The sequence below is a fragment of the Salmo salar genome, chromosome ssa26 (assembly GCF_905237065.1).
Source record: "Salmo salar chromosome ssa26, Ssal_v3.1, whole genome shotgun sequence".
In the NCBI taxonomy this organism is placed as follows: Eukaryota; Metazoa; Chordata; class Actinopteri; order Salmoniformes; family Salmonidae; genus Salmo; species Salmo salar.
In genome coordinates, this window is record NC_059467.1 from 24,409,922 (window position 1) to 24,434,082 (window position 24,161).

Genomic DNA, 24,161 nt, shown 5'->3' on the forward strand with positions numbered 1-24,161 from the left:
AAAAATCAAACAGTGTACATTTCCTTGTTCTTATCAGGATGTAAATTCGTTCCTGATTGGATCTTTATCAAATACCAAATACCAAAGATAAGCTCAGACTCCAGGACACACACACACACACACACACACACACACACACACACACACACTACCCTACAGCTTACATATAGAACGATCAGAGAATGGGTAGATATTGATGGATAGACTGTCTCTTGTTTTCACTAAAACACACGCACACGCAGACACACACACATACACACAGCCATTCAATTTTGGCAAATTAGCAAAAAGTGTTCAGCGCTCTCTTATTTCAAATCTAAAACTACACTATAAATGCAAAACTATGTGGACACCTCCTCAAATTAATTGTTTCGGCTATTTCAGCCACACCCATTGCTGACAGGTGTATAAAATCGACTTTGGCAGAAGAATGGCCTTACTGAAGAGCTCAGTGACTTTCAACATGGTATCGTCATAGAATGCCATCTTTCCAACAAGTCAGTTCGTCAAATTTTTGCCCTGCTAGAGCTGCCCCGGTCAAATGTAAGTGCTGATTTTGTGAAGTGGAAATGTCTTGGAGCATCAACGGCTCAGCCGCGAAGTGGTAGGCCACACAAGCTCACAGAACGGGACCGCCGAGTGATGAAGCGTGTAGCGCGTAAAATCACAGAGTGCTGAGCCTTGTGCAACATCAGCACAAGAACTGTTTGTCTGGAGATTCATGAAATTGGTTTCCATGGCCGAGCCGCCGGACACAAGCCTAAGATCACCATGTGCAATGCTAAGCGTCGGCTGGAGTGATGAAAAGCTCACCGCCAGTGGACTCTGGAGCAGTGGAAACGCGTTCTCTAGAGTGATGAATCTCACTTCACCATCTGGCAGTCCGACGGACGAATGTGGGTTTAGCAGAAAAGTTTGGTGGAGGAGGAATAATGGTCTGGGGCTATTTTGCATGGTTTGGGCTAGGCCCCTTAGTTCCAATGACATTCCAGATGATTCTGTGTTTCCAACTTTGTGGCAACAGTTTGGGGAATGCCCTTTCCTGTTTCAGCATGACAATGCCCCCATGCAAAGTCAGGTCCATACAGAAATGGTTTGTCAAGATCGGTGTGGAAGAACATGACTGGCTTGCACAGAGCCCTGACCTCAACCCCATCGAACACCATTGGGATGAATTGGAACGCTGACTGCAAGCCAGGTCTAATTGTCCAACATCAGTGCCGACCTCACTAATGCTCTTGTGGCCGAATGGAAGCAAGTCCCCGCTGCAATGTTCCAACATCTAGTGGAAAGCCTCCTAGAAGAGTGGAAGCTGTTATTGCAGCAAAGGGGGGACCAAATCCATATTAATGCCCATGATTTTGGAAAGAGATGTTCGACGAGCAGGTGTCTATATACTTTTGGTCATGTAGTGTATTTTGAGAGCAGAGAAATAGGACATGTTCACTCACAAGCACACATGTAGAGGATGATAAATGTGTCTCTCCATCTTGCAATGTGGGATGAGGCTGAGTTATCCTCTCTCTTTCTGCCTCAATGCAACCTGTTACTGCTCAATGTACGACAGATACAGGAGCGCATCCTAAAATAACTCTGCAAGACAGATACCCACATACTGCTGGGTGGCAGCCTGGTGAAGCCTGGGCCTGGTTTAAAAAAGAAAGGAAGGAAGGAAGGAAGGAAGGAAGGAAGGAAGGAAGGAAGGAAGGAAGGAAGGAAGGAAGGAAGGAAGGAAGGAAGGAAGGAAGGAAGGAAGGAAGGAAGGAAGGAAGGAAGGAAGGAGAAAGAGAGAGAGAGGGGGGCAGAGAGAGTGAAGGGACAGAGAGAGAATAGTAAAATAAACTGAATGAGAAAATATATCTTTGGAAGGGATGTTGAGAAGTATAAGGGAGGAAAAGAGAGTACATTAGATATTTCTGAGCAGTCTCTAACAGCCTCATTAAAACAGCAGTGAATCACAACTGTCCCTGCGTTTTCACAACCATTCAACTTTTTTGTTGGGTTAGAATTTGTGGATTCCATCTTGAGTCTCAATTTCTCTGCCATATTTCACTAAATTAACGGGCTTGCTGGTCTAAATCACTCATCTCTCTCTTCACTCCACTCTGTCTTTAGAATACACTCACAATCTCCAGCCCAATTTTCTAAAGATTTGATTCAGAAGGTAATATCCTCTTTTCTGACCTTTAAAATACAGTAAAAAGGCAACGTTATTCTTTCTTTCTCTCTCGCTATGATTTTCCCCAGTCTGATTCTAGCTGAGCTGGAGTAAGAGTAGCGAGAGCAGGGTAAAACTTGGCTCTGTGTGTGTGTGTGAGAGCAGTGTGTGTGTGTGTGTGTGTGTGTGTGCGTCCCTCTCCCTATCCCACTCTTCTCTGTGTTTCTCTTCCTCCGTTTCTTCTGCAGTGACCCTTTTCCACCCTTCTCCAAGTGCTGAAGAAATGTACTCTCTTATAGTTTACCCTGGTATATGTTATTATGAGGACAATGGCTTGTGAGCAAAGGAATGATTTCTAGGTCTAGTAATTCTGTTATTCAATGACTCTCGAAGGGGTAGAGATAGAGAAGGTGAGGGAGAGATTGGGATGCAGTGAGTGGGCTTTCCTCTATTGGCCTTCTCCCTATGGTTTCATTATACAGTGAGGAAAAAAGTATTTGATCCCCTGCTGATTTTGTACGTTTGCCCACTGACAAAGAAATTATCAGTCTATAATTTTAATGGTAGGTTTATTTGAACAGTGAGAGACAATAACAACAAAGCGCATGTCAAAAATGTTATAAAATGATTTGCATTTTAATGGAGGAAATAAGTATTTGACCCCTCTGCGAAACATGACTTAGCACCTGGTGGCAGTCAGAGGTCAGATATTTCTTGTAGTTGGCCACCAGGTTTGCACACATCTCAGGAGGGATTTTGTCCCACTCCTCTTTGCAGATCTTCTCCAAGTCATTAAGGTTTCGAGGCTGACGTTTGGCAACTCAAACCTTCAGCTCCCTCCACAGATTTTCTATGGGATTAAGGTCTGCAGACTGGCTAGGTCACTCCAGGACCTTAATGTGCTTCTTCTTGAGCCACTCCTTTGTTGCCTTGGCCGTGTGTTTTGGGCCATTGTCATGCTGGAATACCCATCCACGACCCATTTTCAATGCCCTGGCTGAGGGAAGGAGGTTCTCACCCAAGATTTGACGGTACATGGCCCCGTCCATCGTCCCTTTGATGCGGTGAAGTTGTCCTGTCCCCTTAGCAGAAAAACACCCCGAAAGCATAATGTTTCCACCTCCATGTTTGACGGTGGGGATGGTGTTCTTGGGGTCATAGGCAGCATTCCTCCTCCTCCGAACACGGCGAGTTGAGTTGATGCCAAAGAGCTCCATTTTGGTCTCATCTGACCACAACACTTTCAACCAGCTGTCCTCTGAATCATTCAGATGTTCATTGGCAAACTTCAGACGGGCATGTATATGTGCTTTCTTGAGCAGGTGGACCTAGCGGGCGCTGCAGGATTTCAGTCATTCACGGCATAGTGTGTTACCAATTGTTTTCTTGGTGACTATGGTCCCAGCTGCCTTGAGAGCATTGACAAGATCCTCCCGTGTAGTTCTGGGCTGATTCCTCACCGTTCTCATGATCATTGCAACTCCACGAGGTGAGATCTTGCATGGAGCCCCAGGCCGAGGGAGATTGACAGTTCTTTTGTGTTTCTTCCATTTGCGAATAATCGCACCAACTGTTGTCACCTTATCACCAAGCTGCTTGGCGATGGTCTTGTAGCCCATTCCAGCCTTGTGTAGCTCTACAGTCTTGTCCCTGACATCATTGGAGAGCACTTTGGTCTTGGCCATGGTGGAGAGTTTGGAATCTGATTGATTGATTGCTTCTGTGGACAGGTGTCTTTTATACAGGTAACAAACTGAGATTAGGAGCACTCCCTTTAAGAGTGTGCTCCTAATCTCAGCTCGTTACCTGTATAAAAGACACCTGGGAGCCAGAAATCTTTCTGATTGAGAGGGGGTCAAATACTTATTTCCCTCATTAAAATGCAAATCAATTTATACAATTTTTGACATGCGTTTTTCTGGATTTATTTGTTATTCTGTCTCTCACTGTTCAAATAAACCTACCATTAAAATGATAGACTGATCATTTCTTTGTCAGTGGGCAAACGTACAAAATCAGCAGGGATCAAATACTTTTTTCCCTCACTGTACTCACTCCATCTTTCCATCTATCCATCCATTGCCTTTTACCCCCTTGCTCTCTCTCTTCCCTCTCTCCATCTCCTCCTCCTGGATTTACCCAGACTGATGAGAGACACCTTGGAGGGGCCAGCAGACCCCTTCAGCTGAGCACAGACAGTCAATTACCCCCTGGTTGAACACTAGTGTGTGTGTGTGTGTGTGTGTGTGTGTGTGTGTGTGTGTGTGTGTGTGTGTGTGTTTTGTTGGGCGTGTCTGTGAAAGGTTAGGGGTGGCTCCGCAGATGTCAACATAATCATTCTCTCACAGTATAAAGGCATAGACACATGGCCTTGTGTCACTTAAATATACCAGATACACCATAATCTCATGGAGTTAATCAGAGAGCTGTATAAACCTAAATATGTGCATAACACTGATGGAGGACCTTACTGTGGAACTGTGCAGATTACAGAGACTACAGAGAGATTGGAGGAGGTACAGTAGGGGACAATCACACACGCTTCCTATCCAGGATTGATTTGTTTACCTGTTCTGAACACACACTTGAAGAGAATCCCTGCTGCACTGCATGCACACACTTCTTCTAAAGCAGAGTACACACACAAACTTGCTACACTGGTTCTACTCAACTCCCAGTGGAAAAGGCACTTATCACTTGAACAGATAAAAATATGCAAAACTCTGGATTTCTAGTGACTCATAGCTCCACCTACTGGTTATAAAGTGGAAGTGTAGTTCCACATGTAGCTCAGAGTAAACCTTTAGCGGAATGCCAATACCAGTACCAGTACCCACAGCGAGAAATCACATTTTCATGCAGATTTGCGATTTTAATATGCTAAACTATGATTAAGTGAAGTGATTACACCAGCACAAGAAACTCTGTACGTTTCTATATCCATCCCTCCCCTGTGCCGGGTTACGACAAAGTCAACAAAATAGCCTCCTGAGGCTAGCAGATCAGAGATGTCAAGGTGGTACCCAAGCATATATGTCATGTGTATATATGACACACAAATATGTATGGTCATATTTTGTATGTTTTATTTAGTTTGTTATTTTATGGAGCCATCACTTGTATCATTTCCTAGGTTTCCCAGGTATTTGCATTAAAGTAATGTGTGGGAGCGTTAATGAGATCGTGAGGTCTGGCAGGTTTCTTCTTCAATCTTGGAGAATGTCTACTACTGAAAACTACTAACTTTTCTCTGTCTTGTCATTTTACCCTATTAATTCAGGTATGTAATGTGTAAATGTGCAATTAAGCTGGTGCCCCTCCTGGCTGCAATAGAGAGAGCCCCAAATAGGGCAATTCTCTGTATACCACCCCTACCTTGTCACAACACAACTGATTGACTAAAACGCATTAAGAGGGAAAGAAATTCCACAAATTAACTTTTAACAAGACACACCACTTAATTGAAATGCATTTCAGGTGACTACCTCATGAAGCTGGTCGAGAGAATACGAAGAGTGTGCAAAGCTGTCGTCAAGGAAAAGGGTGGCTACTTTGAAGAATCTAAAATATATTTTGATTTGGTTGACACTTTCTGGGTTACTACATGATTCCATATGTGTTATTTGATCGTTTTGATGTCTTCACTATTATTCTACAATGTAGAAAAGAGTAAAAATAAAGAAAAACCCTGGAACTACAATGTGGCTATTGTTGACCTAAAATCCCACAATCCCACATAGGACCAAGTTGCGAAATCAAATTACAGTTGAAGGACTAATCAATATTTATCATATACATGCCATGTTATAGATGGGTGAACACACTTAAAAAAATGGACATATATATCACTAAGTTGAGTAACTGACCTGAAGCAGCGTTCGTCTTCCTGACCATCTTCTGGAAATTTGGTGCAAGTTGGCAACAGGAACAAGGTTAAAAACCTCACACATACAGTACGTCCTTTTACAAGCTGCAAAGATCTCATTATCATGGTGCAGGTCTGTAGATGTTGTAGAAACAAAAATTGTGTCATTTGAAACTTTGCACGTTCATGCGCAAACATGGAAGTTTGGACATGTATGTCAGATATTGTCTAAAGACGGCAAAACTTACCACCACAGATCAAATCAAAGTTTATTTGTCACGTGCCGAATACAACAACTGTAGACCTTACAGTAAAATGCTAATTTGCAAGCCCTTAACCAACAATGTAGTTAAGTAAAAAAATCCATAAGTAAAAAATCTCAAATTAAAGTAACAAATAAAGAGTGCAGTAAAATATCAATAGTGAGGCTATGTACAGGGGGTACCGATACAGAGTCAATGTGCGGGGGCACCGGTTAGTCGAGGTAATATGTACATGTACTGTAGGTAGAGTTAAAGTGACTATGCATAGATAACAACAGAGAGAAGCAGCGGTTATAAAGAGGGGGGGGCAAATGAAAATAGTCTGGGTAGCCATTTGATTAGGTGTTCAGGAATCTTCTGGCTTGGGGGTAGAAGCTGTTTAGAAGCCTGTTGGACCTAGACTTGGCGCTCCGTAACTGCTTGCCGTGCGGTAGCAGAGAGAACAGTCTATGACTAGGGTGGCTGGAGTCTTTGACAATGTTTAGTGCCTTCCTCTGACACATGCCTTGTATAGAGGTCCTGGATGGCAGGAAGCTTAGCCCCAGTGATGTATGTACTGGGTCGTTCGCACTACTAAGGACAAAGGTCTCAACGACATCATGGTGAAGAACTGCTACCCTCTACGTCTCATCTCCTCGGCCTACGAGCCGCTTCAGGGAATAAACTGTGTTCTCTAAGCTGGACCTACGGAACACCTACCACCTGGTGTGGATACGGGAAGGGGACGAGTGGAAAACTGTCTTAAACACAGCCAGCGGTCACTACGAGTATCTGGTCATGCCTTTTGGCCTCACCAACGCCCCTGCTGTGTTCCAGGTTATGGTTAATGATGTTCTCCACAACACGTTGAACCGGTTCATCTTCATCTACCTCGATGACATCCTCATCTTCTCCCGCTCCATCCAAGAACACGTGCTCCACGTCCAACAGGTTCTCCAACGTCTTCTGGAGAACCAGCTTTTTGTAAAAGAAGAAAAGTGCGAATTCCATCGCTCCACCATCCCCTTTCTAGGTTAGATCATCACTGCAGGGAGCGTACAGCTGGATCGCGGGAAGGTGAGAGTGGTGGTGGATTGGCCCCGGCCTACGTCCAGAGTACAGCTGCAGCGTTTCCTGGGATTCTCCAACTTTTATCACCACTTTATCCGAAGCTACAGCACCCTGGCTTCCCTCCTGTCTGCACTCACCTTTCACGAGGTTCCGTTCACGTGGTCCCCAGCTGCTGACTGGGTGTTCCGGGATCTCAAACACCACTTCACAACAGCTCCCATCTTGGTTCATCCTGACCCGTCCCGCCAGTTCGTGGTGGAGGCCGATGCTTCGGATGTCGGAGTGGGCCTGTCCTGTCCCAGCGGTCGGCCCTGGACCTCAAGTTACATCCCTGAACCTTCTCCCACCGCCTCAATGCCACGGAGACAAACTACGATGTGGGGAATCGTGAGCTTCTCGCGGTGAAGATGTCGTTGGAGGAGTGGAGGCACTGGCTGTAGGGGGCAGAATATAACTGGATGTTCGATAACCGGATGTTCGTTCCTGACAGGGTTCCCTCCTCAGTCCTGGTGTGGGCTCACTCCTCCAGGCTTGCCTGTCACCCGGGCTCCCAAACTACCCTCTCCCAAATAGACAGCCCAGCTCATGGTGCAGCACGTCTTCGTGATCCATGGACTACCCGTGGACATGGTCTCCGACCGGGGGCCTCAGTTCTCGTCCCGGTTCTGGAAGGCGTTCTACACCCTCATTGGGTCGTCGGCCAGCCTGTCCTCCGGGATCCACCCCCAGTTGGAGTGAGCCAACCAGGACCTAGAGACTACTCTGCGCTGCCTGGTCTCTGCCAACCCCACCACCTGGAGCCAGCAGCTGGTGTGGGTCAAATACACCCGCAACACTGTTCCCTGCTCTGCCACAGGCAGAGACCACCTCGAGGTATCGACGACAAGCGGATGCCACCGGACCCCGGCTCCCCGGTATCGTCTTAGGCAAAAGGTATGGCTGTCCACCTGTGATCTACCCCTGCGGGTGGAATCCCACAAACTCTCCCCCCAGTTTATCGGTCCGTTTCCCATCTCCAAAATCATTAGCCCCTTTGCTGTTCGTCTTCTGTTGCCCCGTACCCTTCGTATACATCCTACCTTTCATGTGTCCAGAGTTAAACCCGTGTCTCACAGCCCTTTGTCTCCTGTTTCCATTGATTCCCCTACAGTTCATGGTCTTTGAAAGATCATGGGAGATTGTGTTCCATGATCCTCCACACACACTTTCACATCACAGCCACGGTTCAATCACAAATAGTCAATCTGTAACCACATAGACAAGAGAAAAGCGACCATAACATATGGATACTGTATGTCAATATTAAGTCATTTACCAAATGTTAATTGCTACTGAGAAACATTTTTTTCTCCTAAAACACAAACATTATCTTAGTTTTTGGATAACTAAGGCTCCATACAGATCTGGATTTTGGTTATGTCTCAGCTAATAATACCACAAACTTTTAAAGCATAATTATAATGGCTGACTAGGTCAGGAAATGCAAAAAGAGATTTCACCATCTTTTGCCTAAACTCTCTGCTGGCCTTCAGCTCCCCTCTTCAGCTCCTCTCTTGAAGACTGCCTACTGGAAAATATCATCAGGTAGGTCTTCTTGCAGGACCCTCCTGTCTCTATGGTCTTGAACGGTTATTAAAATTATTCTAAGTTGTTCTAATATAATTTCCTACTTTGTCAGAAGAGTCAGGAGTAGAGCTGAAAAACATGAAGGGTCTTAAAGTCTTTTAAACAATACAAAACATTTAATAAACACAAACAAAAGCAATCTTCTCCATTCAATAGTGATGTTTTTCCTGTCATTGCGCTGAGAATAATTCCTGGTCTGCCCTCCAGTTATGAAACATGTATACGTGTTTCGGAGTAAACAAAATTTGAAGACCAGGAGGAATCATGAAAGCCCAAAACAGATCTCTCTCTATATGTTTTTGAAAATATGTTGCTGTTGTAGGTCTTTGGTTGGTAATGCGGTGAATTGGAAAATTTAGCATTTTGAAAATCCTGTCAATTACTGAAACCAACTCTTTTGCATTATTTTAGGGTTGTCTTTCATTGTTGTGTATTTTGACTTCAAATTGTGTAGATACTACACAAAATGTGTAAAGGTTGGCAGGTTTGTGGAAACTTACCACCAATTTTGTCACGATCATCATATAAATAATTGGACCAAGGCGCAGCCTGAGTAGAGTTCCACATTTTAATAATGGTGAAACTTCTCAAAACAACAAAGATATAACGATGTGAAATACGTAGCACATATACAAAACATATCCCACCTCGCAGGTGGGAAAAGGAACACACTAAGTATGATCCCCAATTAGAGGCAACGATTTTCAGCTGCCTCCAATTGGGAACCATAGAAATATACTATGTTGGTGTATGTGTATCTAGAAACCCCCCTAGTCACGCTCTGACCTATTACACCATAGAGAACCCCGAGGGATCTCTATGGTCAGTGCGTGACAAGTTTTATCAGAACTAAACCCCAAAACTACAAATTGTACCACATGCACATGCAGTATATCTGACAGTCAGTAAAAAAAACTGCTTTATCCATACCCACAGGGCATAGATAACAATAACCTGACAAATGATCAAACTAATAAAGCCTAAAATAAAAAGCTGTCAAACGCGTGTTGGTTAGCATGTAAAGCTGGGTGGTGTGCAGCTTGACAAGACAACGCATGAAAGAAGGAGAGGAGAGTATGCGTCAGCTGTCACATAAGATGGGAGGTATTTTTCGGAAAGTGAAAATAATGTAATATAAATAAGAAAGCCTTTTTTCTGAACTGGCGACTCGCAATGTTTAAATATTTTTTTTACGATGCATACTACATCTGGGGTTTGCAAAGCGATGCACTCCTATCTTCAACATTTCAATCGGGGAGCATTTTTTACATTTTAGTCATTTAACAGACGCTCTTATCCAGAGCGACTTACAGTAGTGAATGCATACATTTCATACATTTTCATTTCATGCATTTTTTTTTGTGTTGTTTTTTGTACTGGCCCCCTGTGGGAATCGAACCCACAACCCTGGCGTTGCACACACCATGCTGGCGTTGCAAACACCATGCTCTACCAACTGAGCCACAGGGAAGGCTGAGCATAAGTACTGGTGAATTGTTACATTTGACATTTTAGTCATTTAGCAGATGCTCTTATCCAGAGCGACTTACAGTAGTGAATGCATACATTTCATTTCATAATTTTTTTTTCTCCCGTACTGGCCCCCCGTGGGAATCAAACCCAAAACCCTGGCGTTGTAAACACCATGCTGTACCAACTGAGCCACACATCTTTATTCAGCACAATTCCTTAGTGCAAAACAAATACTCACAGTTGTTCACTTCAGTGATTTGTGGTCCTTTGCGTTGAGTTAAGTTTCTTCCAGACATAGTGGTGGGGAAGTAATCAAGAGACTCGGCAGAGGCATTGCTAGTTGTTAACCATCTGGACTCGATTAGCTCAGCCCTACTGGAAATTCAAACATTAGTAACCTGTATCATTTGTATTGATATTGTATTACTCTAATGCTATAAAGAAAAGTATGTAGGTACAGTTTGTTACATTCAGCAATCACAACTCAAAACACAATGTAAAATGCATAATTCTTTGACACTTTTTGGATATTAAAAATTGCTGACATTTTGGAAGTGTATCAACAGTAGACTAGCGTAAAAATGGCGTATCTGTCATAATTGTCGAAGCCGTGTTGTATGGACCAAACTGCAGATATTATACTGCAGATAATGTGGATACTCATCTTTTTAATATAGAAGAGCAAAGCATACATAGGAAAACAATAAACACGAAACTCACGACAGGCTAACAGGCTTACTACAAACTAACAGGCTTACTACAAATCAGGAGTCACAAGATTAACACAGAAACAGACATACTAGACAACACATACAGACTTCTGCCACGTCCTGACCAAAATACTACACCACTACTCCCTCTGCTGGTCAGGACGTGACAGTACCCCCCCCCCCCTCCCCGTTTTTCCAATTACCCGTGATAAATCACGCATTCCGATTTTTGCATAAATTGTAATGGGCGCATAGTATGTGTGTAAAATAATGTTTTGAAGGTTGTACTGATTATGATGAGCTAAGCTAATTCCAGCTGTGTGTATGGAGCCATGTTTGTTGACATACAATGCATTCTGGGTTTCACGTAATCATCCGTTTGACCAAAGATGTTATAACAAAATGAGGTGAGTAAGAGTTCACTAATTTTTTGAGGACTTCTGCAAATTAATGGTGGGATGTGAACGACAGTAGATGACACACCCCTTCAACATGCATACTGTAAACAGACCAAAGTCATCTTGTCTTCTCTTATTATCTTTGGTTTCTGTGAGGAAAAAAAGCATGGCTGCGCGCTGAAACTAATCGACTGATTACTTTCAATTTCTAGAAAGTGTTTTACCTAATTATTTCGATCAATGGTGAGCTCACTCGTGATGTGATTAATTATACATAGTAATTGCTATTTGCTAATTCATGGTATAGTTTATGTAAGGACTGTTTGTGTAAATAGTTTCTGAAAAAAGTGTGGCCAGCTCAAATGCTGATTGTTGCGTCATTCGAAACTGGCCGTTCTAAATGAGTGTTCTAATCACACGGGGTGTGATCGTATGCTTCAGGGACCACTGTATAACGATCACACCCCGTGTGATGGTACGTGTGAAAGGGTTAAGAAAACACAAAGATCCCCAATACCACAACAAAAAATAATATCCCCTAAACAAAAAAAGGAGGGAAGGGAGGGTGGCTGCCGTCAACGACGGTACTGTGCTACACTCTCCCTCCCCAACCCACCTATCCTGGAGGTGGCTCTGGTTCCGGCCTCCTGCCCTCCAGGTTGTAGGCAGACTCATTTGGGTCCGGGTCATAGACAGACTCAAGTTGTTGTGGCTCGTAGGGCAGGTTCCCTCATTTCCATGCTGTAGGCAGACTCATTTACAACACAGTTAGTCAATTTCAGTTCCGAGTCGTAGGCAGACTCACCCGGTTCCGGGTCGCAGGCAGACCCACCCGGTTCCGGGTCGCAGGCAGACCCCTCTGATTCCGGGTCGCAGGCAGTCTCCCTCTGATTCCGGACTAGACACTGTTGCCTGATACTCTGGACTGCACACTGGTGCCGGATACTCTGGACTGCACACTGGTGGCGGATACTCTGGACTGCACACTGGTGCCGGATACTCTGGACTGCACACTGGTGTTGGGCTCTTGAGGCTGGGCCGACGCACTGGAGGCCTGGTGCGTGGGGCTGTTAGAGGTGGTACCAGGCTGAAGACACGCACCCTAGGGCTAGTGCGAGGAGCGGGAACAGGCTGAATAGGACTAGGCCGACTCATGGGAAGCTTGGTCCGGGTTGCTGGTACTGGTCGTGCCATACTGGAGGTACTCACTTCCGGGATAGCACGAGAGGCGGGAACCGGAAAGACTGGGCCATGGAGGCGCACAGGTGGCCTTGACCGCGCCGCCTGCACAACCCGTCCTGGCTGGAAGGAACTAGCAGCCCTGTACGAGCGGAGTGCTGGTACAGGGCGAACTGGGCTGTGCAGGGGCCTGATGGTTGCTGTGCATAGAGCGGGAGTAGGGTAGCCTGGTCCTAGGAGGCATACCGGCGACCAGATGCGCTGCGCAGGCATCCTCCTACCAGGCTGGATGCCCACTCTAGCACGACATCTGCAAGGGGCTGGAATGGCGCGCACCTGACTGTGCGTGCATATGGGTGAGAGTGCGCACCTCAGCAAAACACAGCGCCCGCCACTCATTTTTTACATTTACATTTTAGTCATTTAGCAGACGCTCTTATCCAGAGCGACTTACAAATTGGTGCATTCACCTTATAATATCCAGTGGAACAACCACTTTACAATAGTGCATCTAAATCTTTTAAGGGGGGGGTTAGAAGGATTACTTTATCCTATCCCAGGTATTCCTTGAAGAGGTGGGGTTTCAGGTGTCTCCGGAAGGTGGTGATTGACTCCGCTGTCCTGGCGTCGTGAGGGAGCTTGTTCCACCATTGGGGTGCCATAGCAGCGAACAGTTTTGACTGGGCTGAGCGGGAACTGTGCTTCCTCAGAGGTAGGGAGGCGAGCAGGCCAGAGGTGGATGAACGGAGTGCCCTTGTTTGGGTGTAGGGCCTGATCAGAGCCTGAAGGTACGGAGGTGCCGTTCCCCTCACAGCTCCGTAGGCAAGCACCATGGTCTTGTAGCGGATGCGAGCTTCGACTGGAAGCCAGTGGAGAGAGCGGAGGAGCGGGGTGACGTGAGAGAACTTGGGAAGGTTGAACACCAGACGGGCTGCGGCGTTCTGGATGAGTTGTAGGGGTTTAATGGCACAGGCAGGGAGCCCAGCCAACAGCGAGTTGCAATAATCCAGACGGGAGATGACAAGTGCCTGGATTAGGACCTGCGCCGCTTCCTGTGTGAGGCAGGGTCGTACTCTGCGAATGTTGTAGAGCATGAACCTACAGGATCGGGTCACCGCCTTGATGTTGGTGGAGAACGACAGGGTGTTGTCCAGGGTCACGCCAAGGCTCTTAGCACTCTGGGAGGAGGACACAAGGGAGTTGTCAACCGTGATGGCGAGATCATGGAACGGGCAGTCCTTCCCCGGGAGGAAGAGCAGCTCCGTCTTGCCGAGGTTCAGCTTGAGGTGGTGATCCGTCATCCACACTGATATGTCTGCCAGACATGCAGAGATGCGATTCGCCACCTGGTTGTCAGAAGGGGGAAAGGAGAAGATGAATTGTGTGTCATCTGCATAGCAATGATATGAGAGACCATGTGAGGATATGACAGAGCCAAGTGACTTGGTGTATAGCGAGAATAGGAGTGGGCCAAGAACAGAGCCCTGGGGGACACCAGTGGTGAGAGCACGTGGTGCGGAGACAGATTCTCGCCACGCCACCTGGTAGGAGCGACCTGTCAGGTAGGACGCAATCCAAGCGTGCGCGGTGCCGGAGATGCCCAGCTCGGAGAGGGTGGAGAGGAGGATCTGATGGTTCACGGTATCAAAGGCAGCAGATAGGTCTAGAAGGATGAGAGCAGAGGAGAGAGAGTTAGCTTTAGCAGTGCGGAGAGCCTCCGTGACACAGAGAAGAGCAGTCTCAGTTGAATGCCCAGTCTTGAAACCTGACTGATTAGGATCAAGAAGGTCATTCTGAGAGAGATAGCAAGAGAGCTGGCCAAGGACGGCGCGTTCAAGAGTTTTGGAGAGAAAGGAAAGAAGGGATACTGGTCTGTAGTTGTTGACATCGGAGGGATCGAGTGTAGGTTTTTTCAGAAGGGGTGCAACTCTTGAAGACGGAAGGGACGTAGCCAGCGGTCAAGGATGAGTTGATGAGCGAGGTGAGGTAGGGGAGAAGGTCTCCGGAAATGGTCTGGAGAAGAGAGGAGGGGATAGGGTCAAGTGGGCAGGTTGTTGGGGGGCCGGCCGTCACAAGACGCGAGATTTCATCTGGAGAGAGAGGGGAGAAAGAGGTCAAAGCACAGGGTAGGGCAGTGTGAGCAGGACCAGCAGTGTCGTTTGACTTAGCAAACGAGGATCGGATGTCGTCAACCTTCTTTTCAAAATGGTTGACGAAGTCATCCGCAGAGAGGGAGGAGGGGGGGAGGGGGAGGAGGATTCAGGAGGGAGGAGAAGGTAGCAAAGAGCTTCCCTAGGGTTAGAGGCAGATGCTTGGAGTTTAGAGTGGTAGAAAGTGGCTTTAGCAGCAGAGACAGAAGAGGAAAATGTAGAGAGGAGGGAGTGAAAGGATGCCAGGTCCGCAGGGGAGGCGAGTTTTCCTCCATTTCCGCTCGGCTGCCCGGAGCCCTGTTCTGTGAGCTCGCAGTGAGTCGTCGAGCCACGGAGCAGGAGGGGAGGACCGAGCCGGCCTGGAGGATAGGGGACAGAGGAAATCAAAGGATGCAGAGAGGGAGGAGAGGAGGGTTGAGGAGGCAGAATCAGGAGATAGGTTGGAGAAGGTTTGAGCAGAGGGAAGAGATGATAGGATGGAAGAGGAGAGAGTAGCGGGAGAGAGAGACGAAGGTACCAATCCGAGTAGGGGAGAGTGAGAAGTGTTGGATGAGAGCGAGAGGGAAAAGGATACAAGGTAGTGGTCGGAGACTTGGAGGGGAGTTGCAATGAGATTAGTGGAAGAACAGCATCTAGTAAAGATGAGGTCAAGCATATTGCCTGCCTTGTGAGTAGGGGGGAAGGTGAGAGGGTGAGGTCGAAAGAGGAGAGGAGTGGAAAGAAGGAGGCAGAGAGGAATGAGTCGAAGGTAGACGTGGGGAGGTTAAAGTCACCCAGAACTGTGAGAGGTGAGCCATCCTCAGGAAAGGAACTTATCAAGGCGTCAAGCTCATTGATGAACTCTCCAAGGGAACCTGGAGGGCGATAAATGATAAGGATGTTAAGCTTGAAAGGGCTGGTAACTGTGACAGCATGGAATTCAAATGAGGAGATAGACAGATGGGTCAGGGGAGAAAGAGAGAATGTCCACTTGGGAGAGATGAGGATTCCAGTGCCACCACCCCGCTGGCTCGATGCTCTAGGGGTATGCGAGAACACGTAGTCAGACGAGGAGAGAGCAGTAGGAGTAGCAGTGTTATCTGTGGTAATCCATGTTTCCGTCAGCGCCAGGAAGTCTAGGGACTGGAGGGTAGCATAGGCTGAGATGAACTCAGCCTTGTTGGCCGCAGACCGGCAGTTCCAGAGGCTGCCGGAGACCTGGAACTCCACGTGGGTCGTGCGCGCTGGGACCACCAGGTTAGAGTGGCAGCGGCCACGCGGTGTGGAGCGTTTGTATGGCCTGTGCAGAGGAGAGAGAACAGGGATAGACAGACACATAGTAGACAAGCTACAGAAGAGGCTACGCTAATGCAAATGAGATTGGAATGACAAGTGGACTACACGTCTCGAATGTTCAGGAAGTTAAGCTTACGTTGCAAAAATGTTATTGACTAAAATGATACAGTACTGCTGGCTGGTGGAGTAGGCTAGCTAGCAGTGGCTGCGTTGTTGACTTTGAACGTGTAGCTGGCTAGGTAACCTCGGTAGTTTCAGTACTACACCTTGTCATGATACAAAGCAACTTTGTAGCTAGCTAGCTAACATAACACTAATCAAGACGTTCCTTGTAGTGTATTTAGTTTCAACAATGCTGCTCGTCGGTAATAGTTGGCTGGGTTAGGAAAAATGGCGTCGCGGGGGACGGAAATAGCTGGCTAGCTAACCTCGATGGCTGGCTAGCTAACAATTATCAAGCTATGACAAAGACAACTAAGTAGCTAGCTAGGTAACACTGCACTAGTCAAATCGTTCCGTTGTAACGTATTAGTATCTACAGCGCTGCTAGTCGGTAACGGTTGGCTAGCTGGCAGTGGGTTAATGATGACTAGGTGTGTTGAGTAAGTCTGGCGCCGCGTCGCGGCTAGCTAGCTCACCTCGATAATACTCAAACTACACAATTATCTTAGATACAGAGACAGCAAAGACAACTATGTAGCTGGCTAACTAACACTAACACCACACTAATCAAGTCGTTACGTTGTAATGTAATAGTTTCTGCGGTGCTGCTAGTCGGTAGAAGTTGGCTAGCTAACAGTGATGACTAGCTAGCTAGCAGCTAGCAGTGTTGACTACGTTAGGAGGACGAAGATAGCTAGCCTCGATAATTACTCAGTTACTCTAAACTACACAATTATCTTTGATACAAAGACAGCTATGTAGCTAGCTAAGAAGAATTGCTCAGATCAAACAAATCAAGCCGTACACTCCTCCACATAATCACAGATAGCTGGCTTATGGCTCTTCCTTGGCCTAGCCAAACTACCTGTGTGCCCCCCCCAAAAAATGTTTTTATTGGGGGTGCCTCTCCGGCTTCCTCGCCAGTCGTGTACCCCGGTAGCGTTCCCGGTCCTCACCAGCCTTACTCCACGGGCCCTCTCCGGACAGAATCTGTTCCCAAGTCCATTTCTCACGAGTGTCCATGTCGAAGTCTATTTCCTCAGAATAGTCCATATATTCAGCGTCCTGCTCCCTTTTCCGCTGCTTGGTCTTGTTTTGGTGGGTGGTTCTGTCATAATTGTTGAAGCCGTGTTGTATGGACCAAACTGCAGACGGAATGTGGATACTCATCTTTTTAATATAGAAGAGCAAAGCATACACAGGAAAACAATAAACTCACGACAGGCTTACTACAAACAAAAGGACTAGCAGTGTTAGCACAACCACCCACCAACCCAAGTGACAAACATACTCCTAAATATATGACTCCTAATCAGGAACAACGATCCCCAGCTGTTCCTGATCAGGAGTCACAAGACTAACACAGAAACAGACATACTAGACAACACATACAGACTTCTTCTGCCACGTCCTGACCAAAATACTACACCACTACTCCCTCTGCTGGTCAGGACGTGACAGTATCTAAATTGTTTTTTTGGGGGTGTAAATTTCCCATGATCATCAAATTGGGGTTGTAATGTCAATGAAAATTACAATGTTTTTACTAAAACCTGTTATACATCTGCAATAAAAAAAAACTATAGATTTGCCATATACTACATTTTCTCAAATTAAGTTAAAAGTCAATTGAAAACATGTTCCTAGATATTCACATTGGCCAATGTATTTATTTGGTGCAACCTTCTAAAATCTTGTGACTCAGTATAAGCAGACTGTGTTGGCTCAGGAGAGGAGTGTCTTCTGGAGTCTGATGGCCCAAGAGAGGCGTGTCTTCTGGAGTCTGATGGGCCCGGAGACGTACTGTATGTCCTCTAGAGTCGAATGGCCCAGGAGAGGCGTGTCCTCTGGAGTCTGACGGCCCAGGAGATGCATAGTTTTGGATCTGCAGTGGTTATAGATTATAGATTTTTGGTGCACGCTTCAGTTGTATCTTTAACATTTTGTTGCTTTTGCTCTCTTAAATTGTTGGTGCACTGGGTAGATTTCTCTCTGACATACTCTTTGGCTCATCATCAACACATTCTCCTGGGAATCTTCTGTTTTTCAAACAAATGTTTTAAAAGTTTCATGAGACTGAACATCTGCATACTAAGGCCATTTACACAATGCTTTCTACAAGTCACAAAACATTAAAATAATCTAACCTAACATAACTAAAATTCGTCTGCATTTCACCTTCACAATAGACTCCTCTGTATCTGTCTGTAAATCTGTGTGCGCCTCCGCCTCTGGTAGTTTTAGCCATGCTGCAGTATAATTATCTGTAACACATAAATCAAATGATCAAAAAAAGATGCTACCTAAACCTAAAAGGGTTCTTTGTCTCTCCCCATAGGAGAGTGGTTCAGAAATATTTCACTGATGAGGCCAGCCCCACCCACAGCATGACCTTGCCTCCCCCAATAGAATGCGCTGCTTCTATTATTTACAGAAAAATACATTATTCTAATTTTTGTATATTGACATTAGGATGAGACTTAAAAGATTAAAATCTGGTAAAATGGTAAAGATTAAAGGATGCAGAATATGTTTACTATTGGAAACCGGCAATTATGTTGAGAGCAGCAATTGAGGGCTACTACTACTGTATACACTAACCCATTTACCAGTTAGAATAGCTAGAATCTAGCTCACTCTTTTTTGAAGATAATTTAATCATTTAGTTGAGCTTGTCCATCTCCCTCTACATACTGAAAAGTTATTTTTGGTTCCATGTAGAACCCTTTCTACACACGCCTGGAACACCAAAATAAAAAGGATAAATACCTGCTGAGAAAATCACCCTGACATTATATGGAATCCATGCCTCTCCAGGTTGCTGCTGAGTTTTTGGGGCCTTAACAACATTATTGATTTTATAGAGAGGCATACACCATCTTTTACCCACAATGTGGGTACCGCCGCCAAATCGTTTGTTTCAGTAAATAAAACAACGTGCTACATTTCCTAAGGGGAAACAAATAGGAACACTATCAGTACGTTTTAACATGTAATCCCTCAATACATATTTTCATATCTTATACTCAAAATAATTTGGTTAAAATGATACTGTATATTACAGATATTACTGCTTTTATTGGAAGTTCACTATTTTATAACTTTATATTAGATAGTTCTCCGACAACCATTACACACTTCAGCTAACTTTAGTCACCACTACAGTAGCTAAAAAAATATTTATGTGATGGGAGCTTGTGAGCATGTTTAAAAATAAACTATGCTCACATGCACTCATAAACTAAGTTAGTAGCGACATCTTTTTTCTGGGCTAAAGTAGGTATACTTACAAAAATATATTATAGGGAATCAACAGGGGGTTGAATCGAGTTCCAGTCCTAGGACTGAGTGCAAAAGAGGATAAACCGCATGTCCGTTATATGGTGGCAACCTCACATATTTCTTCAGATGTTTTACCTGAAAGCACTGAATTCTTGAGGACAGGTGTCAAGGCTGTTTGAAAGAGCGGACCAAGATGCAGCGTTTTCGTAGTTATTTAAATCAGTGAAACCGAAGGCAACAATTAACTCTTGACGGGCTCGTCCCGTACGCGGGACGGACATCCAGCAAAAAAATCCTATCGCCATTAGCATAACGAAATTTAGTATTTTCTTTTTCAAATATAGGATTATGTCATATCGTTTTATAGATACACCTCTCCTGAATCGAACCACGTTGTCCGATTTCGAAAAGGCTTTACAGCAAAAGCAAAACATTAGATTATGTTAGAGGAGTATATCGTAAAAGTAGCCACATAGCCATTTTCCGACCAACCACATGCATCACAAATAACCAAAAAACAGCTAAATGCAGCACTAACCTTTTACAAACTTCATCAGATGACACTCCTAGGACATCATGTTACACAATACATGCTTTCTTTTGTTCGATAAAGTTCATATTTATATATAAAAAAAGCATTTTACATCGGCGCGTAACAATGACTAACTATTTTCCCTCAAATGCATCCGGTGAAACAGTGCTACAATTTACTAAATTACTATTCGAAAACATTTTTAAAATGTAATATTGTCATTCTAAGATTTAAAAATAACTTGGTAATCACACTTTGCGATAAAAGGGGATGCGATACTCAGAAAATAGGCTAGTAATACAGGTCAGCGCCATCTTGGAACAATCGCATATCAAATCTAGTCTTGTATACTATTGTCAATAATCCCTTACCTTTGGTTGTCTTCATCAGAAAGCACTTCCAGGAATCCCAGGTCCACAACAAATGTATTTTCGTTCGAAAAAATTACTCCTTTATGTTCCAATAGCTTGTTCTTGTTAGCGCGTCTGAAGGCTGCTCCAAAACTTCCGTCGGAAAAATTCATTTTTTTTTCATTTAGGTTCGTTCAAACATGTCAAACGTTGTATAACATAAATCTTTAGGGCCTTTTTCAACCAGAGCTCCAATAAGATTCAAGGGGGATGATTGCATTGTCTTTCAAAATGTTTCGAAAGGGGAGGGTAGACAGGGCGCCGGCGTCATAATGGTGATGGCCCTCCTCATGTGACCAATTTCAACAGTGTCAGTAGGAGACTTTCACAGTAGGAGACTCAAATCACTTTGTAAAGACTGGGGACATCTAGTCAAATCAAATTTCAAATCAAATCAAATTTATTTATATAGCCCTTCGTACATCAGCTGATATCTCAAAGTGCTGTACAGAAACCCAGCCTAAAACCCCAAACAGCAAGCAATGCATGTGAAAGAAGCACGGTGGCTAGGAAAAACTCCCTAGGAAAAACTCCCTAGAAAGGCCAAAACCTAGGAAGAAACCTAGAGAGGAACCAGGCTATGAGGGGTGGCCAGTCCTCTTCTGGCTGTGCCGGGTGGATATTATAACAGAACATGGTCAAGATGTTAAAATGTTCATAAATGACCAGCATGGTCAAATAATAATAATCATAGTAGTTGTCGAGGGTGCAACAAGCACGTCCGGTGAACAGGTCAGGGTTCCATAGCCGCAGGCAGAACAGTTGAAACTGGAGCAGTAGCACGGCCAGGTGGACTGGGGACAGCAAGGAGTCATCATGCCAGGTAGTCCTGAGGCATGGTCCTAGGGCTCAGGTCCTCCGAGAGAAAGAAAGAAAGAGAGAAAGAAAGAAAGAGAGAATTAGAGAGAGCATATTTAAATTCACACAGGACACCGGATAAGACAAGAGAAATACTCCAGATGTAACAGACTGACCCTAGCCCCCCGACACATAAACTACTGCAGCATAAATACTGGAGGCTGAGACAGGAGGGATCAGGAGACACTGTGGCCCCATCCGATGAAACCCCCGGACAGGGCCAAACAGGCAGGATATAACCCCACCCACTTTGCCAAAGCACAGCCCCCACACCACTAGAGGGATGTCTCCAACCACCAACTTACCGTCCTAAGACAAGGCCGAGTATAGCCCACAAAGATCTCCGCCACGGCACAACCCAAGGGGGGGCGCCAACCCAGACAGGAAGACCACGTCAGTGACTCAGCCCACTCAAGTGACGCACCCCTCCCATGGACGGCATGGAAGAACACCAGTACGCCAGTGACTCAGCCCCTGTAATAGGGTTAGAGGCAGAGAATCCCAGTGGAGAGAGGGGAACCGGCAAGGCAGAGACAGCAAGGGCGGTTCGTTGCTCCAGCCTTTCTGTTCACCTTCACACTCCTGGGCCAGACTATACTTAATCATAGGACCTACTGAAGAGATAAGTCTTCAGTAAAGACTTAAAGGTTGAGACTGAGTCTGCGTCTCTCACATGGGTAGGCAGACCATTCCATAAAAATGGAGCTCTATAGGAGAAATCCCTACCTCCAGCCATTTGCTTTGAAATTCTAGGGACAATTAGGAGGCCTGCGTCTTGTGACCGTAGCGTACATGTAGGTATGTACGGCAGGACCAAATCGGAAAGATAGGTAGGAGCAAGCCCATGTAATGCTTTGTAGGTTAGCAGTAAAACCTTGAAATCAGCCTTTGCCTTAACAGGAAGCCAGTGTAGGGAGGCTAGCACTGGAGTAATATGATCAAATGTTTTGTTTCTAGTCAGGATTCTAGCAGCCGTATTTAGCACTAACTGAAGTTTATTTAGTGCTTTATCCGGGTAGCCGGAAAGTAGAGCATGGCAGTAGTCCAGCCTAGAAGTAACAAAAGCATGGATTAATTTTTCTGCGTCATTTTTGGACAGAAAGTTTCTGATTTTTGCAATGTTACGTAGATGGAAAAAAGCTGTCCTTGAAACAGTCTTGATATGTTCTTCAAAAGAGAGATCAGGGTCCAGAGTAACGCTGAGGTCCTTCACAGTTTTATTTGAGACGACTGTACAACCATCCAGATTAATTGTCAGATTCAACAGAAGATCTCTTTGTTTCTTGGGACCTAGAACAAGCATCTCTGTTTTGTCCGAGTTTAAAAGTAGAAAGCTTGCAGCCATCCACTTCTTTATGTCTGAAACACAGGCTTCTAGCGAGGGCAATTTTGGGGCTTCACCATGTTTCATTGAAATGTACAGCTGTGTGTCGTCCGCATAGCAGTGAAATGTAACATTATGTTTTCGAATGACATCCCCAAGAGGTAAAATATATAGTGAAAACAATAGTGGTCCTAAAACGGAACCTTGAGGAACACCGAAATTTACAATTGATTTGTCAGAGGACAAACCATTCACAGAGACAAACTGATATCTTTCCGACAGATAAGATCTAAACCAGGCCAGAACTTGTCCATGTAGACCAATTTGGGTTTCCAATCTCTCCAAAAGAACGTGGTGATCGATGGTATCAAAAGCGGCACTAAGATCTAGGAGCACGAGGACAGATGCAGAGCCTCGGTCTGACGTCATTAAAAGGTCATTTACCACCTTCACAAGTGCAGTCTCAGTGCTATGATGGGGTCTAAAACCAGACTGAAGCGTTTCGTATACATTGTTTGTCTTCAGGAAGGCACTGAGTTGCTGTGCAACAGCTTTTTCTAAAATTTTTGAGAGGAATGGAAGATTCGATATAGGCCGATAGTTTTTTTATAATTTCTGGGTCAAGATTCGGCTTTTTCAAGAGAGGCTTTATTACTGCCACTTTTAGTGAGCTTGGTACACATCCAGTGGATAGAGAGCCGTTTATTATGTTCAACATAGGAGGGCCAAGCACAGGAAGCAGCTCTTTCAGTAGTTTAGTTGGAATAGGGTCCAGTATGCAGCTTGAGGGTTTGGAGGCCATGATTATTTTCATCGTTGTGTCAAGAGATATAGTACTAAAACACTTTAGTATCTCCCTTGATCCTAGGTCCTGGCAGAGTTGTGCAGACTCAGGACAATGGAGCTTTGGAGGAATACGCAGATTTAAAGAGGAGTCCGTAATTTGCTTTCTAATGATCATGATCTTTTCCTCAAAGAAGTTCATAAATGTATTACTGCTGAAGTGAAAGCCATCCTCCATTTGCGAATGCTGCTTTTTAGTTAGCTTTGCGACAGTATCAAAAAGAAATTTCGGATTGTTCTTATTTTCCTCAATTAAGTTGGAAAAATAGGATGATCGAGCAGCAGTGAGGGCTCTTCGATACTGCACGGTACTGTCTTTCCAAGCTAGTCGGAAGACTTCCAGTTTGGTGTGGCGCCATTTCCGTTGCAATTTTCTGGAAGCTTGCTTCAGAGCTCGTGTATTTTCTGTATACCAGGGAGCTAGTTTCTTATGACAGATGTTTTTAGGGGTGCAACTGCATCTAGGGTATTGCGCAAGGTTAAATTGAGTTCCTCGGTTAGGTGGTTAACTGATTTTTGTCCTCTGACGTCCTTGGGTAGGCAGAGGGAGTCTGGAAGGGCATCAAGGAATCTTTGGGTTGTCTGAGAATTTATAGCACGACT